Source organism: Canis lupus, chromosome 16 (assembly GCF_011100685.1).
Source record: "Canis lupus familiaris isolate Mischka breed German Shepherd chromosome 16, alternate assembly UU_Cfam_GSD_1.0, whole genome shotgun sequence".
NCBI classification, from domain to species: domain Eukaryota; kingdom Metazoa; phylum Chordata; class Mammalia; order Carnivora; family Canidae; genus Canis; species Canis lupus.
In genome coordinates, this window is record NC_049237.1 from 41,349,568 (window position 1) to 41,365,832 (window position 16,265).

Consider the following 16,265-nt stretch of genomic DNA (forward strand, 5'->3'; position numbering starts at 1 on the left):
AAGAAACCCACAAAATACCCTGGATCACAGAAGCAGTCCTCTTGCCTCTAATGAGTAGCAGAACCCAGTTTCTTCTTAGTAGTTGGGACCAATCACTCCACCTAGAAGAGCAACCACCCATCTTTCTGCCTTTTTTTTTTTTTAAGATTTATTAATTTTATTTTAGAATGACAGAGAGAGCCAGAGTTGGGGGGAGGCAATGGGCAGAGGGAGAGAGAATCGTCAAGCACTCTCCTACTCAGCATGGAGTCCAATTCAGGGCTCAGTCCCAGGACCCTGATATCATGACCTGAGCCAAAATCAAGAGTCAGACACTTAATTGACTGAGCCACCCAGGAGCCCTGCCTCCATTGCCTTTAAGCTTAGAAATTCCTCTCCCAATATGATAACCACTCTGTCATATATTTTATGGTTTGCATTATCTTTGCATTTAACTAAAAAAAATTCACCTAGGACTAATTTTGTTAAATGGTAAAATAAAATGAGGAACTAACACTAGATTCCCCTACAAATATTGAGCCAATTTTTATCCGGCACTATTTGCAGAGTAATTCTTCCTTTTTGCCATATAATGTAAAGCAAATTGTATTTTAAATATTTTTATATATCTGAATCTGCTTTTAAGATATTGTTCTCTTTCCTGGCCTGACTATCCTTGCAAGCACATTGTTTTAATTATTGTAGCTTCATAATGTTTTCATATTCCATAAGACTAGCTTGCCTCCCCCTACAACAGCCACAGTGAAATTTCTCTTCTTTTCAAAAATTTTAACTATTCCTGTTTATCCTTTCAGATGAGCTTTACAATTGTCTTACCATATCTCCTCCCAAGTGATTATTGGAATCACTGTAGAGTGACAAATTAATTTCAGAAGAAATGACACCATACTAGGTTCTCCACAGACATAGAACCAATAGGATGTACGTGTATACAGAGATTTATGCGAAGGAATTGGCTCACAAGATTACGGACACTGACAAGTCTCAAATCTGCAGGGTGAGTCAGCAAGCTGGAGACCCAGGAGAGCTGATGGTCTAGTTCCAATCTGAGTCTGAAGTCCTGAGAATTCAGCATAGCTGATGATTTGGGTCCAATCCTAAGGCTGGCAGGCTGGAAAGCCAGTGTTTCGATTCAAAGGCAATATGGCAGGAGGAATTCTCTTACTTGAGGAAGACATCCTTTTATTCTAGTCAGGCCTTCGACTGACTGGATGAGACCCACCACATTAGGGAGGACAATCTGTGGTACTTAGTCTCCCAGTTTAAATGTTACACCCTCACAGAAACACCCAGAGTAACATTTGACCAAATATCTGAGTACTCCATGGCCCAGTCAAGTTGACCTAAAAAAATTAACCATCACAACACTTTTATAATATTTTTAGCCCATCCAGGAACAATTATCCCAGTAATTTATCCTCAAAATGTACAGCTTTCATTATCTAGGTCATACTACTTCTGATAAGGTCTTTTCTAGATCCTACATACTTGTTGCTTCTAATAATGGGAATTTTTCCCATTGATTTTTCTATCATTACTGTTGGAATATAGAAAATCATCTATTTATTCAGCTACTTAACTAAACTCTTAGCAGTTCTGACATTTTTCTCTATTGATTCTCTTGAGTTTTCTGGTGGCAAATCACATTATATGCAAATGGTGTATTTTATTATATGCAAGTGTGTCTTTTCTCATTTCTATATTATTGCTTTTATTTCTATTTCCAGTATTATTTCACTGATTATAGTTCCCAGAGCAATGAAAATACTAATAGCAATAGCAGAAATCTTGATTTCCTGTGTAATAAGGTTATCTCTAATGTTTTCAATGAAGGATAATATTTTCCTGTTGATTTGAAATAAATACTTTATCTTGTATCCTTTATTTCCTGGATTTAAAAGAGTCTGGAAAAAGGAATGAGAGCTGAATCATCTCAAATGCCTTTTCAGCTTCCACTGACGATTAGACATTTTTCCAATTTACCTCCAGATGCGCTATATCTGCTTTGTAGGCTTCCAAATATTAAATTATTCTACATTAATGTAATAAAGTCTGATTGTGGCAGACCATTCTTTTCATATCCTGGTCTTAGACAAGCTGACTTCCCTACATCTAGTTCCTCATCTCCAAAGTGGAGCTAAAAATGGTATCTGTCCCATATTATAGGGATTAGATGAAATAATGTATATAAAGTAAATTTATATGCAGTGCTTAATTAGCACAATGTCAAAAAAAATTAGCACCATGTCTGTCTGGCTCATAGGTATGTTTAGCTAGTAGTACCATTACAATTGTTATTAACCAAGAGGACTGAATGTGGTTTGAGTGGGCAAGATTCCTGTGGGATTTTTTTTATTTGCATGAGTGAAATGTTTCTGAAATTGTCTTAAAGAAAATAAAGTAAGTATTTTAAATTTCTCATGTATGAATCATGGGAAGAAACAATAAAAGGTTATTTTCTCAGTATTTTATTTTACAACTATGTTTTATATAAAAACATCTACCCCCTTGCAGGTCAACTAACTCGCTCATAGTATTCCTGGGCAGCACTGGTCTCATAGACATATGATCGATGGAGTTGCACAAAGCCCAGGACAGGAGGGCATCACAATTGGGGTCTACTGCTCTCCAGTCACCATCTTCAAATTCTTAATAATGTTTTCTTTGAATTTTTGTTTTATAGGTGAAATCTTTGAGACAATGGAGATTGGGCTTGGAGCCCAACTGTTTGTTTCCAACCTCCAGCCCTTGGCAGGGACCTGGGTGCAGGTATGGGTAGGAATGGGGCAGGCACCCACACCCCACTGCACTTCGGGGCTTAGGATGGTGGAGGACCTCCTGCCCTCCACTATCACCCATGGCAGTGCCATGATGCATCGCCGGCAGCCAGCCAGAGATCACAACGCAGTGGAGACAAGCCTTTCACCCACTCCTAATCCGAGTACTTATCACTTTCTAACTTAGAGCTTGCTATACCCTTGGGAGTTGCCCATCCACATGACCATCAGGCCCGTGGAAAGCAGAGACAGATGTCTGACTGGACTTTGCCAGGGAGCTCTCCAGCTCAAGCACGGTGGTGCATTGGTCCAGCAGCGTCAGACCTGAGCCGGAATAAGGAACAATTATTTAAAAGTCACTGAAATGGTTCTCCCATCCTAAACTTCAGTGATTACAATTGTCATACAGTGTCTTGCTAGAGAGACATTTTCATTCGAGATGAATATGTATAGCCAAGCAGTGCTTTTAAAAAGCAATTGTCTGAGGCTCTCTGTACTTGAGATCTCGCTACTAGTTTCTCATTAAAGTGATTCATGACATTTTTCAATTAGATTCCTATGTATTTTTAAAAGCCAATTTGCTTTCTACCTTTCAACAAAATGAATGAGTCAGTGTATCATGCAGACAGGTATGGACTTGCATAATTCTCAGGTTCAATGATCCTTGGATAGAACAGAGAAAATGGGCAAGGACTTACAGCAGAATCCAAGAAAACGTTACTTTTCCAAAAAAGATAAATTGGGAAATATACATAAAGAGGTGAAATACATTTAACCCATCCATTCAGAATAGACTGGTTAATTAAGCAAGGCTCTGAAGCCAGACTTCTCAAGTTCAAATCCTGACTCTACCACCACCTGCCCCCGTAGTCAAGCAAGGTTCTTCCACCTTCCAGGCCTGGGCTTTTTCACATGCAACAGTGATCACAGCTGAGTCCTGGGGTCTTTGGGAGGATTCGAGGGGATGTGGTCTGTCAGGCTTCGAGTTTAACAAACACTTAATGAATGTTGGTTATCATTACTCCTAAAATAATATCCCTAATTCATCTAGAATCAGTTTATTTGTAACTTGTTCATAAACTTGACCTTGAAGATGAATACAAAAGTAATGACTTCGCGAGCTATTGAAAAGTATAGAATGATGTTTATTATCATAGGGAATTAAACACAGTGAAAAGAAAATATTTTTTGAAAATTTTTTTAATGATATTGCCGAATGTCTTAAACCTAACCTATATGTATATTGCCTATTTTCATTGCTGTCACCAATAGCTGATGAGCTATTGAATTTTCTTGGTTTTCAGGCACCTACTTGACTTTATTAAATATTTTGTGGTATGCATATGAAATATAGAGCCCATGGACCTAAGACTATTTCTGTCTACTAGTTTTCTTTCTTCCTAAAAACAGAAAAGAGGGTTGCCTATGGCCAAAAAAAGAAAAAATCTTCTGTCTTCCTGTCAGCTCCTTCTGCTCCTATCTCCAGGATTCTGAATTACATATTGACATAATTTACATTTTCCCACTCTTAGTTTAAAAAAATCGAGTTAAGTCAAAAGCTAAAATGCATCCCTTTTTATAGCAGAAAATTGCTTCTATTGCTCAAAGCTAATTTAAAACAAAATCTAGTCATCCTGAAAGACATACGTGTGTATGTGTGGATATATATATATATTTTTTTTTAATTTGGCTTCAGATCGCTAGTCACTCATATTCCCACACAACACCTTTTTTAAATGTAGTGTTTTCCTTGAAGAAGTGGGAATAAATCTTTATTCTTGTTGCAAAGCATTGCTCAACCCTGTGTTTAGTGTAGTACATGGGATTGGATAGATAACTAATGTATCTTTGTTGAAAGAATAAGTGGATAATGTGTGAATGAATGAATGAATGACCGAATGAAGTAAGGCATTTCAAGCCTGAATGGCAAATATTGTGTTTGCCTGACTTTTACCTTGTTCCTGTACACATTTCCTAACCATGTGTCTGCCTTCTAATATTAAAACTAATAAATACAATTACTCACATACTTGAGAGTAAATACATGTGCCCTCTGTCTCTCACTGGCTTTTTCCATGTACCTCAAGTGGCAATCATTTGCCATGATTACCTGACATTGGAAAGCTAAGTGCTTCATATTTGAACTTACTTGACCAATGCTACAAAAGAATATTTCTCCTTTGCTGTATTAGTTATCTATTGCTGCATAACAAATCACCCCAAAATGCAGTGTCCTAAGAAAACATTTAATATCTCATACAATTCCTGAGTGTCAGGAATTCGGGAGCAGCTCTGCTGGGTGATTCAGCCTCTGGGTCTCCTGCAAGGTCGCAATCAAGCTGTGAGCTAGGACTGGGCATCTGAAGGCATGGGCTGCGACTGGAGGATTGACTTCCCGGAACGCTCCCTCCCAGTGCTCTCAGCTGGAGGACTCTGCTTTGTCATCTTCTTCTATTTTTTTTTTAATTTTTTAATTGGAGTTCAATTTGCCAACATATAGCATAACACCCAGTGCTCATCCCGCCAAGTGCCCCTCTCATTGCCCCCCAGTCACCCCAACCCCCTGCCCACCTCCCCTTCCACTACCCCCTGTTCATTTCCCAGAGAAGGGAATAAAGGGAAAGGAGAGAAAATGAGTGAAAATTTCAGTGAGGGTGACAAAACACGAGAGACACCTAACTCTGAGGACTCTGCTTCTTGCCACATGGGCCACTCCACACAGCTACTCTTGCCATGACAGCTAACTCCTCCCGGAATAAACTATCTGAGCAAGAGGATGGAGGGACAATGTCTTGTAACCTAGTTCCGAAAGCTTCCCTCTCTCACATCCGTTTTATTCTAGCCATGAGAAATGAGACGCTAAGTCCAACCACACTCACAAGAAGGGGGATTGGACTCTGCCTCTTGAGGGGAGCAATATCAAAGAATCTATGTGCACATTTTAAAACACCACAGTCCATCCTCTGGCCACAGATTATTTACAGTCTTCCTGCATGTAAAATATACTTCCCAAGGTCCACAAAATCAAATAGGTCAGCTCAAACTCCAGAATCTCATCATCATATCAGTTCCTGGTATGGAGGAGGCCCCTTAGGTATAGTCCTTCAGTAAAGATCCTCTCAACCTGAAGGTATGTGAACAAGAGTTACCTGCCTCCGCCACACACATACCCACTATACAATGGTAGAACAGAGACAGGATAACCACTCAGACATTCTTGTCTAAAAGGGGGAAACTGGGGTGGGGGGGACACCTGGGTGGCTCAGGGTTTATGCCTCTGCCTTCGGCTCAGGGTGTGATCCTGAGCCTGGAATCTCGGGATCAAGTCCCACATCAGGCTCCCTGTGAGGAGGCTGCTTCTTCCTCTGTCTGTGTCTCTGCCTCTCTCTGTGTGTCTGTCATGAATAAATAAAATCTTTTTTTAAAAAAATAGAAAATAAAATAAAAAAGGAGAGAAATTGAGAAGAATAAAAGAGTCAATGGTTCATAACAATTCTGAAAGCCTTGCTGAAATGTTAGAAAGTCCTTCATTAAGATTCAGTCTTACTCCTGCCCAGGAATAATGCTCTACGGCTCTGAGCTCTGCTCTCTGGTTCTGTCACCTTAGTTATCCCTTTTTTCATGAAATGTAGCTTGTATGTGCAGTTGTGTGATTTCCTCAGTAGTTCCCAACTTAATGAAGTTTGGAAATCCAAAGGACTCTGTTTCCGGCAATGCTGCTATGAAGATAATTCTCTTCAAAACTTTGGGGCTCTCCCATGTAACCTTATGGGTTCTCTCCAGCCAAATGCCACACTCACAAATATCTTTGAGATAAGTCCTTCTCTACATTGGACTACTGCCAGGAGACTGTGGCCCTGACTGACGCTAGAGTAGCCACTTTCAGAAGTCTCGCTCTTATGGCTGTTCACTGCAGGCCTTTGTCTCCTGCTAACTGGGCCTCTCCATAGGGCTGCTCATGACATGGCAGCTAACTTTTTCCAGAAGTGATCAGAGAAAAAGAGAGGAGAAAGTCACAGTATCTCTTTTTACCTAGTTTTTGAAACTGTCCACCACAAATTCTGCTTTATTCTATTCATTATAAGTGAGTCACTTATATGTCACTAAGTCCAGTCTAATTCTCAAGAGGAGAATTAGCCTCCACTATTTGAGAGAATCTGTAGACATATTTAAAGTTACTACAGTTGCATCATTTTTCAAAGTTGACTTTTCTATTTAATTTGTCTATTTCCAAAGGAAAAATGAAATATAAGGGAAATGCTATATGACCTCATTAAGCTATTTATGTTATACCAGTGAAAAATTAGAAAACATACCTAAATATTCAGCAACAGAGGAATGGCTTAGGAATTATAGTATTTCTAAAGAACAGAATATTGTATAATTATATAAACTTCTGAAGCCTGTAGAGTGATATGAAAAACATTTGTGATAAATTTATGAAAGAACACAAAATTGTATGTTGAAAAATATGCACAAAAAAAGAGGCCAGATGGGAACATACTAAAATAACAACAATGGTTGTGTTAATTGGTGAGCTCATGGAAGATTTTTCTTTCTCTATCTCCAAGTTTTCTGTTATGTATTGTTCTATAATGTATAATTCTGTTATTTTTTGAAAGAGGTAATTAAAGATAATACCGACTTTCTAAATAAGGATTCAGTAGGCATTTGTGTGCTTTTTTATGCAGCAAAAAATAGACTGTACTCAGATTTATAGATAGGCTTGCGAGGGGTCATATCAGTGGTGGAAGAGGTAGGGAAGAAAGTATAGCCAAAAGTGGTTTTTGAGAAGAATCTAATAAAAGGAAACCAACACAGACAGTTGAGCAGCCCTGGGAGGTAGGTGGTGGCCCTGCCCCAGGCTTGAAGAGGCAAAGAAGGAGAACAGCTGTCTTCACAGAAGCTGTGATCTTGAGACACCCAGCTGTGGGAGGTGAAAAAAACACCCCCATGTTATTCTCTAGCCTTCTGGATCACCTGCTTGCCTCCCACGGATTGAACCAACCAGAATCCAGAGTTCGAAGGAATCCTTTGATGTAGATCTTAAAAGGTGAGCCACCTATAACATAAAGAAGGGTAGATGAAGAATCTAAAAACCAAATGGAAATATCCATTAAATTACCCAGGAGATTATTTAAAATAGTTGGGCAATGCTCTACTTTGATGAGAAGATTCCAAAAATCTTGCATAAAGTTTATACTTTATACTAAAAATTGACATCGATGTTTGAGGAATATACATTTTGGCATCAAATTGTTCATATAGATATGTCCAGATATCACACCAGTTATGGACATTTTCACTTTTAGACATAGACTACGCACGCTGTAGGTCATGGCAATTCAGATCACTTCTTATTTATTTATTTATTTATTTATTTATTTATTTATTTATTGAGAAGGGACAGAGGGAGAGGGAGAGAGAATCCTCAAGCAAACAAACATCCCACTGAGCAAAGAGCCTGAGGCAGGGCCAGATCCCACCACCCTCAGTTCTCAACCAACTGAGCCAAGCACGTGTCCAATTCAGATTAATTCTTGAAACTGGAAGTACATATCTCAAACAGGTTTTAAGTAAGTTTAGACAGTTTACAAACCAGGAGGATATTTTTGATAGTATATACTATCATACTTCATTAGGAAGTTATTCACATTCAAGTAACAGCTATAAAAAGTGGACATTTTGTTTAGCTGTGTTATGAACTTCATTAAGCCATGCTCTTTGTGTTTGGTTTGGTTTGGTTTGGCTTTTTTGCTCACCATGTATCCATCACCTATCATAATACCTTAAACATGGGAAGTCACCAAAATTTATTGAATGGATGAATGAATGGATTTATTAAAGGACTTCCACATGTTGCTCTTCCATTTTTGTTGTTGTTGTTGTTGTTGTTGTTGTTGTTGAGGAAACAAGAAGTATCCTCAAGAAATGTCAAAAAATTTAAGTCACTTGCTTAAGATGGAACAACTAGTGGGACACCTGGGTGGCTCAGTGATTGAGTGTCTGCCTCCAGCTCAGGGCATGATCCCAGAGTCTAGGGATTGAGTCCCACGTTGGGTTCCCCGCAGGGCCCTTCTTCTTCTTCTGCCTATGTCTCTGCTTCTCTCTCTGTGTCTCTCATGAATAAATAAAATCTGAAAAAAAAATCAAACAGCTAGAAAGTGTCCCAACTAGAATTCACACCAGATTTTTTGATGCAACCACCTGAGGTAAATGGAACTCTAACACTGGTACTTTGGTTCTATTACTAATATCTAGCCTGAGAATATGACCCTGCTCATGCCAGTGCAAACATGATAAAACTTCATCTTGTCTTCAATATCTCTGGAGATAAATGTAATCTTCTTCCAGATGAGAGTGTTTTATTATATAGTTTGACATAAATGTACTTTTTCTTTATGAATGAACATTATGGCAAAATATTCCCACATTCCACCAACTATTTAAGGTTGCAACTTCTGTATTCTTCTTTAGTCTAACAGTATTTGTCTCAAAGATGGAGATGATGGTTTTGTCAGAATGCCTGGGAGAGGTGGTCCTCTCATTTTGTGTCTGCAGAGCTCAGGACAATTCCACACAATGAATAACTGTCTTGCCCTAAATGCCAACAGCACCTCAGCTTCTAAGTGACTCTTCAACTTTTGCTAGGTTAGATCTTTTCCCTGACTCTATTGACTATCCCAGGCATATTTCATATTCTTTAAATACAATCTAACAATGGCATTTCACTAGTTCCCCTGTGAACTTGAACTTCCTGGATTTAGCTTCTTAAACGAACCATGGGGTGCCTGAGTGGCTGAGTCACTCAAGCATCCGACTCTCGATTTCGGCTCAGGTCAGGATCTCAGGGTTATGAGATGGAGTCCTGGGAGACAGGCCCAATGGGGCGTCTGCTTGAGAGTCTCTCTCTCCCACTCCCTCTGCCATCTCCCCCACCTCATGTGCTCTCTTGCTCTCTAAAATACATAAATAAATCTTTAAAAAAAATTAGCCACATGTGGACTATAGAAGAAACCAAGTCAGTCAGTCCCTTTAGACTCACAGTGAAGAGCAAACAGCAGCAGTCTGGGAGTCGCAAGGCCTGGGTCCTTGGTTCCTTGACTGGGTAGCAGAGCCCTATGACCTCGGGCAAGTTGCCTAATCTCTTTACTGCTTCTACTTTTTCATTTCAAACATGGAGGACAAGGAAGTGACTTTTCAAAGTTGCAGCCCTAGCACTGAGTAAGGAGCAAACTTTAGCAAAACAGAACAAAAAGAGAGTGAAGGGTTATACAAGGAGTAACTGACAGATAAAATCCCAAACGAAAATTTCACATATGCCCTGTGTGATCCAAATGGAATGGGTTTGTGTAGGCCCCTCCCAAGCAGAAAGAAATCACCATTTCCATTGCTAACTCTGTAATCCTGTATGCATCTTATATAGAAGTAACATTTTCATGGAAGTTATGGTTAATGGCAGCGGAGGCGGCTGGAGCATGTCTTTCCTCGGTAGACTGTATAGTCACGTGGGGACTGGAGGTCACGAAGGAAATGCAGGGGGATTCTGAAAATTAAGATCTCAGAACCTTAAAAATGGACTCAGGCCCTGCTATCGTGGACTGGAGCCCAGTGGGGGTGATGGGCCTGGCCCCTGGGCCTTCCCCTGGATTCCCTTTCTGCAGACTCCAAAATCTAGGAAATCTGATCTTTCCTGTTTTTCAGATCTCTCTGGTCTTTTTAGAATCTGACTCCTCCTCTCCATTCCCCTTGTCATGGTCCCAATTCAGGATTTCATTCTCTTTCCACTGGTCAAGAACAAGAGTTTTCTAGACTCTTCTGTCTTTCCACCGTATTCACTACAGTGCTTTCAGAATTGTCTCTTTAGCATAAATTTAGCATCTTTTTTGTCAAAGAGCTAGTAAGTGGCAGAACTGGAATTCATACCCAGAGTTTCTTCTCCTGCTTAAAATTGTTTGAAAGCTCTCTAGTGAAAGCTCTACCCATACAAGACCTTCATCTTTGGTTTTAATGAGCTGGCACCTATTTCATCTTTTGAAGATTCCTCCATTCTAATTTCCCTTGCACTGATCAGTTGCCTCTTTGCTCTTAGATTATTCTTCATCCTTCTTTTGCTTTGCTTTACACTTAGGGCAACTATTCCTGTAAATCACAGTCCTCCTGGCTCCTTTGCCATCTGGCTTCCAAATAAATTTTGTGTTTCTCTCTCTCCCTCATTCTCTTTCTCCCTCCTCTCTCCCTTTTTTTCTCCCTCAAGCCTTGTCTCCACCAGTAGATAAATCACCTTAGTGGTCCCCAGTATCTACCAGGTGACCCATCATCTTGGGCTGTAGCACCACCACCTTCCCTTCATCCTTCCGGACCTGGGCTGGTAGTGACCTCCCCCTGCAGTTGCCAATATTAGGTTTGTCTCACCTCCCCATGGTTGCTCTTTCAACCTTCCAACATTTTAAAATTTGATTTCCCATATTTAATTCCTCCCACTAAATTCCCTGGTGTGAGTTTTGCTTTCCTGGCTGGATCTTGACTCATATATGCCCTTTACTTCTAGTTCCCAAAATAGGCTGCTCAAGAGAAGAAGGCATTCCCTGTGGGGAAAAAAAAAAAAAAAAAAAAATTCCCTTCATTTCCCCATGATGCAAGCTCCTACTTATCTTTTGTGCTTTAGTATAAATTCTACTTTTCCTGTGAAGGTTTCCTTTACTGTTCCAGGCATCCTGAGGAAGGTTTCCTTTACTGTTCCAGGCATCCTGAGGCACTCTCCTTTACCAGTGATGTACTTGGTACAGTATTAAATGTACTTTATCTTATTATTGAAAGTACCTGTACATTGGTCTCATTAACCCATTAAGCTCCTTGAAGCTAGAGACCACATTCTCTAGTCTGTATATCTGGGCTTTCAATGAATATTTGTTAAATAATACACTGCAGGATTTTTTAAAAGGTCTGATACTGTGGCTGATACTTAAGTAGCCTCAATAGATTCATGATATTTAAATTTTGTAAACATATTGGAAACTTCTGTGATTTTCTATGTTTCTTCAGCTATTTATAACTGCCTTTTTATAAAGAAAATTAATTAGTACTTTTAGCCAATCTAGATATTTTATTCCAGTGTTGGAGGCAGTATAAGTCATGGCAGTGGTTACTCTAGTTAACAAAGTAAAAGAATACTGATGTTTATAACATTAGTTTAAGTCACTGGAATTTGCCTTTTGATCAAAGAGTAATGATATAGTTACCATTTACATTGATGTGGATGGAACTGGAAGGTATTATGCTGAGCAAAATAAGTCAGTCAGAGAAAGACAGTTATATGGTTTCATGCATATGTGGAAACAAAAGACATAGTGCAGAGGATCATAGGGGAAGGGAGGGAAAACTGAATGGGAAGTCATCAGAGGGGGAGAAAAGCCATGAGAGACTCTTAACTCTGGGAAACAAACTGGGAGTTGCTGGAGGGGAGGTGGGTGGGGGGATGGGGTAATTGGGTGATGGGAATTTAGGATGGCATGTGATGTGATGAGCACTGGGTGTTAGATGCAACTGATGAATCACTGAATTCTACATCTGAAACTAATGATGTATAAGTTGGCTAATTGAATTTAAATTTTAAAAAGTAATGATAAATTCCTATAGGTCCCTATCTTTACCACTGGAAATATTTCATTAGCACATCATGTATAAATAAAGTCCAATTTAACTTTCCTACCCATTAAAAATATTTTAAAACTCTACAATTTCTACATTATAATTCAATGAACATTTTCCAACAATTCACAAAGTGACTATCCCAAGTTGTTCAATCTTTTCTACTTTCTGGAAATTAAGAAAAATGTTATCTTTATTATTTTACTGAATTCAAGGGAAAGCTTAAAAGAATGAAAATTTATTATTCAAGTCTATTATTTGGTTCTGAGCATAAGATCCAAAATCTTTAGTCATTTGGACTTTGAACCCTCAACTACTATTTTGAGTATTTGAAAAACAAAAAGTCGTGTTGTCTCATATTCCAGATATAAAAATCATTGATATTCCACTATCCACCTAGCATTTCATAGCATGACCCATTATCAAAGAGACTGAGATATGAGCCAGTGGGGAAAAGTGTTATCAACCAGTGAAATAATCCAAAGAAATTCAGAGTCTAGAGTATCTAAGTATCCCTTGGAAATAATTATAGACTCAAAGACTCTTGTGCATAAGACATAATTTACACTGGGTAAATTCTAGCCATTGGAAGAATCCCTGACAATCAAAATTTTGCTACTACAAATCCAAAGCCAACATGCCTTTTTTTCTTAAACGTCATCATTAAATATTTATTCTTCATTTTCCCAGTTCTTTTCATAGGCCTGAAAAAACCCTAGTTAATTATTTTTCTTTCCACAATTATAAATTTCAATGCGAGCTTGATCTTCAAGTTACATTTAAAGCCTCTGGCAGCCCCTAAAAATACTTACCAATATAAAGCCCCTAAAAATACTTACCAATACAAAACACTGAACGTTTTTTAAATTAAATTAAATAAATAAATAAACTTATTTATTTATTTTTGCAGAAGAGAATGTCTTGAACCAGAGCTAATGTGGGTTTGTACAGATCACTGGACAAGACACATTAATTCCACCTCCCCCAACTTCTGCCACATGGAAAATCCAGAATGACTAATCATCTACCCTACAGAGACAGAGCCTGACAGAGACAGAGCTGAATATAGACAATTATTTTGGGGGCACCTCAATGATTATCTGCTCAAACAACAAAAGGCAAAGTATCCTGATGCCCACTGGATGAAGATAGCCGATATTGTGCTTTAAGGCTGGAGGTATCTAGGAAGAAAGTTTAGGAATTTGGGAAACGTATTCTGATAAGTTTCTCCTTGCAAATCTTTCGAAAGTAAACATTTGTATACAAGCCTCAGGTTAAAGATAGTGTTACCTCTTCCCTCTCTGTTATGATTCATCTGGCTCCTTATCTTTAGACTTAATCTTCAAATAAAGCTCCTAACATTACAAACCAAAAAAATGTTTTCAACTGTCTACTAACCCTCATTTTTTTGTTTCTTTAAAACAGTAGAGATAGAATTAGAGAGGAGACTTTTTGTTTCTTGCACTTATAAATATGCATTTAAAGCCTGCCTCATGAATATACAGACAAGATAAAATGTCTAGTCAGTTGTGTCCAGTGGAGCTTCCTATGATGATGGAAACATTCTAGATCTTCACTATCCAAAACAGTTCCTGCTAGATCCATCTGGCAATAGGCACTTGAAATGTGGCTACTGCAACTAAGAAAACTGAATTTTTAATTTTATTGTATTTAATTTCATTTGAATTTAAATAGCTACATATAGGTTGCAACTACTTATTGGACAGTGCAGGCCTAGACATTATGACTTGAAAGGCACCAAGCAGGTTCCTCTGTCCCCAATTCCTGTATCCCTAATTTCTCAAAGCACCTTGGTCTCCATGAGCTGAAACTGACCCCATAAGAAATGGGATGCGGAATGAAATTAAAACTATGATCCACTTGACATTCCTGGTTGCAAACACAAGTCAATGCTGGTTGACTTACACACACAAAAATATTTTTGCTGGTATGTAGACTCCTCACAGAATCAACAGGAAGCCTGAAGAATGAACCTTGAGCCAGCACAGAAGAATGTGATGTATGACCATGTTCTTGCCATTACGAACAGTCTGAGTAGGATGCCATTACTGGCCTTGACAGCACTGGACACTTGCCACCATGCTGCAGGATTCTGTTGCCCTCGCTCTGCTGGCCATTGACCTTTCAACTCCACAATGGCCAGCTCAAATAATTTCTAATCAAACCTTTGTCATTGTGTTACTCTTTAAAGATACTGTCAGTCCGTGGGGTAGAAATATTTGCCTACCTTTTGAGTTCATAGACACTGCCTTCTTTCCATTTTGAGGCAAGGGAGGTGGGTTTGTGTAGGCCACAGCATTCATTTAAGTGAATTTTTTCAGCATTCATTTAAATGAATTTTTTTATTTCTAAAAAAATTAACCTTAGTGCAAACTGTAAAGAAGTGGAAGTAGAATCAAACTGACTTGCTCTACAGAAAAAAATGTTATCTTAATTTTTTCAATTTTCTGCATGTGGTTTTTATTAATCACTTGCCATTGAAGTATAACATTAATTGTATAACATAATTATAGTTATGTATAATTGTCATGAAATTAAATTCATAATTTATAATTGCCTTGGTTAAGCCAATGGTTGGTGCTATTGAAATCTATGAAAAGTCTAGAGCTGCACTGCTTGGTGTGCCCCTGCCATCTAGTGGCAAGACACGTTAATACCATTTTAGAGCTCTAAAGGGCTTCAAAGGCCAAATTTGCAAGACAGTTTTTTTCCACTTTATAATTTCCCCAATCTTTTGACCCAATCAACCTCATATTTCTTAAGCCTTTGGAATTATCTTCCATTATACTCAATTTACATTTCACGTTAATTTCAAACTATGGGTCTCTGAGAGCCAAAGTGTATCTCAGCATTACCTGTAACTACATTCCCTAAAGGAGTTTCCCTTCCTGAGACTGCTTTTTTTCTTTCTTTCTTTCTTTGGGAGGGAGGGAGGGAGGAGGGGAGGGAGGGAGGGAGGGAGGGAGGAGGGAGGGAGGGAGGGAGGGAGGAGGGAGAGGAGGGAGGGAGGAGGGAGGAGGGAGGAAGGAGGAAGGAAGGAAGGAAGGAGGAAGAAGGAGGAAGGAGGCGAAGGAAGGAAGAATGCAAGGACATGGTGAAGTTGAGGTAAGGACGGAAGGAAGGCAGGAAGGACGTTCGGGCGTGCTTTTACGACCTTACGTTGTATTTTTTTCTGGTTTCTCTCTTTTTTCTTTCTCTCTTTCTTTCTTTATTCTTTCTTCTTTCTTTCTTTCTTTCTTTCTTTCTTTCTTTCTTTCTTTCTTTCTTTCTTTCTTTCTTTCTTTCTTTTTTTCTTTCTTTCTGAATCCAGAAAAACAACATGTGGACAGAGAGGATCTTGGCCACTATTATAAAAGTGCAAATTAACATTAGAGTCATTGATGTCATGCATTGATGACTTATAACAGGATTCCCCCCCCAAAAAAACTGTTAAGTCTACTTTAAGAAAACATTGAAAGAGAATTATCAGTATTTTTGCTGGAAGTACAGGAGGTTTTTGCAGAACACTCTAGGAAGGGTGGGCGAGTCATAAGTAAAAGAATACATACAGATCTCAACTTCATTCCTTTCTGTCCTTGTAAATTTAAAAGGCAGTATTTGTCACATACCATACCCTAATAGCGAAATCAATACAATCAATTTCTCACCTAGCTGAGAGTAACAAAATTGACCTTATGCTTTAAAGATGCAATGTTTCCCCCTAAGAACACTTTTAAAAGGAAAGAGACACTATCAAGCAAATGACCTAATAAAGTTTCTGGTAGGTGATGTGGCTGAAAAGATGACATAAGGATGGTACAGTATAGGCAGCATGGA

The 16,265-nt window shown here is 38.7% G+C and overlaps 1 long non-coding RNA gene across 2 annotated transcripts; it reads left to right on the top strand.

Annotated features, from left to right (window-relative positions):
- Positions 1–220: 220 nt before the first annotated feature.
- Positions 221–13,774, top strand: LOC119869628. Of its 2 annotated transcripts, none has more exons than XR_005371586.1 (3): positions 221–997; positions 2,684–2,769; positions 13,339–13,774. It is a non-coding gene; the product is annotated as an uncharacterized LOC119869628 (long non-coding RNA). The 2 variants fall into 2 exon arrangements; XR_005371587.1 differs by lacking the exon at positions 13,339–13,774 and adding an exon at positions 2,965–4,806.
- Positions 13,775–16,265: the final 2,491 nt, after the last annotated feature.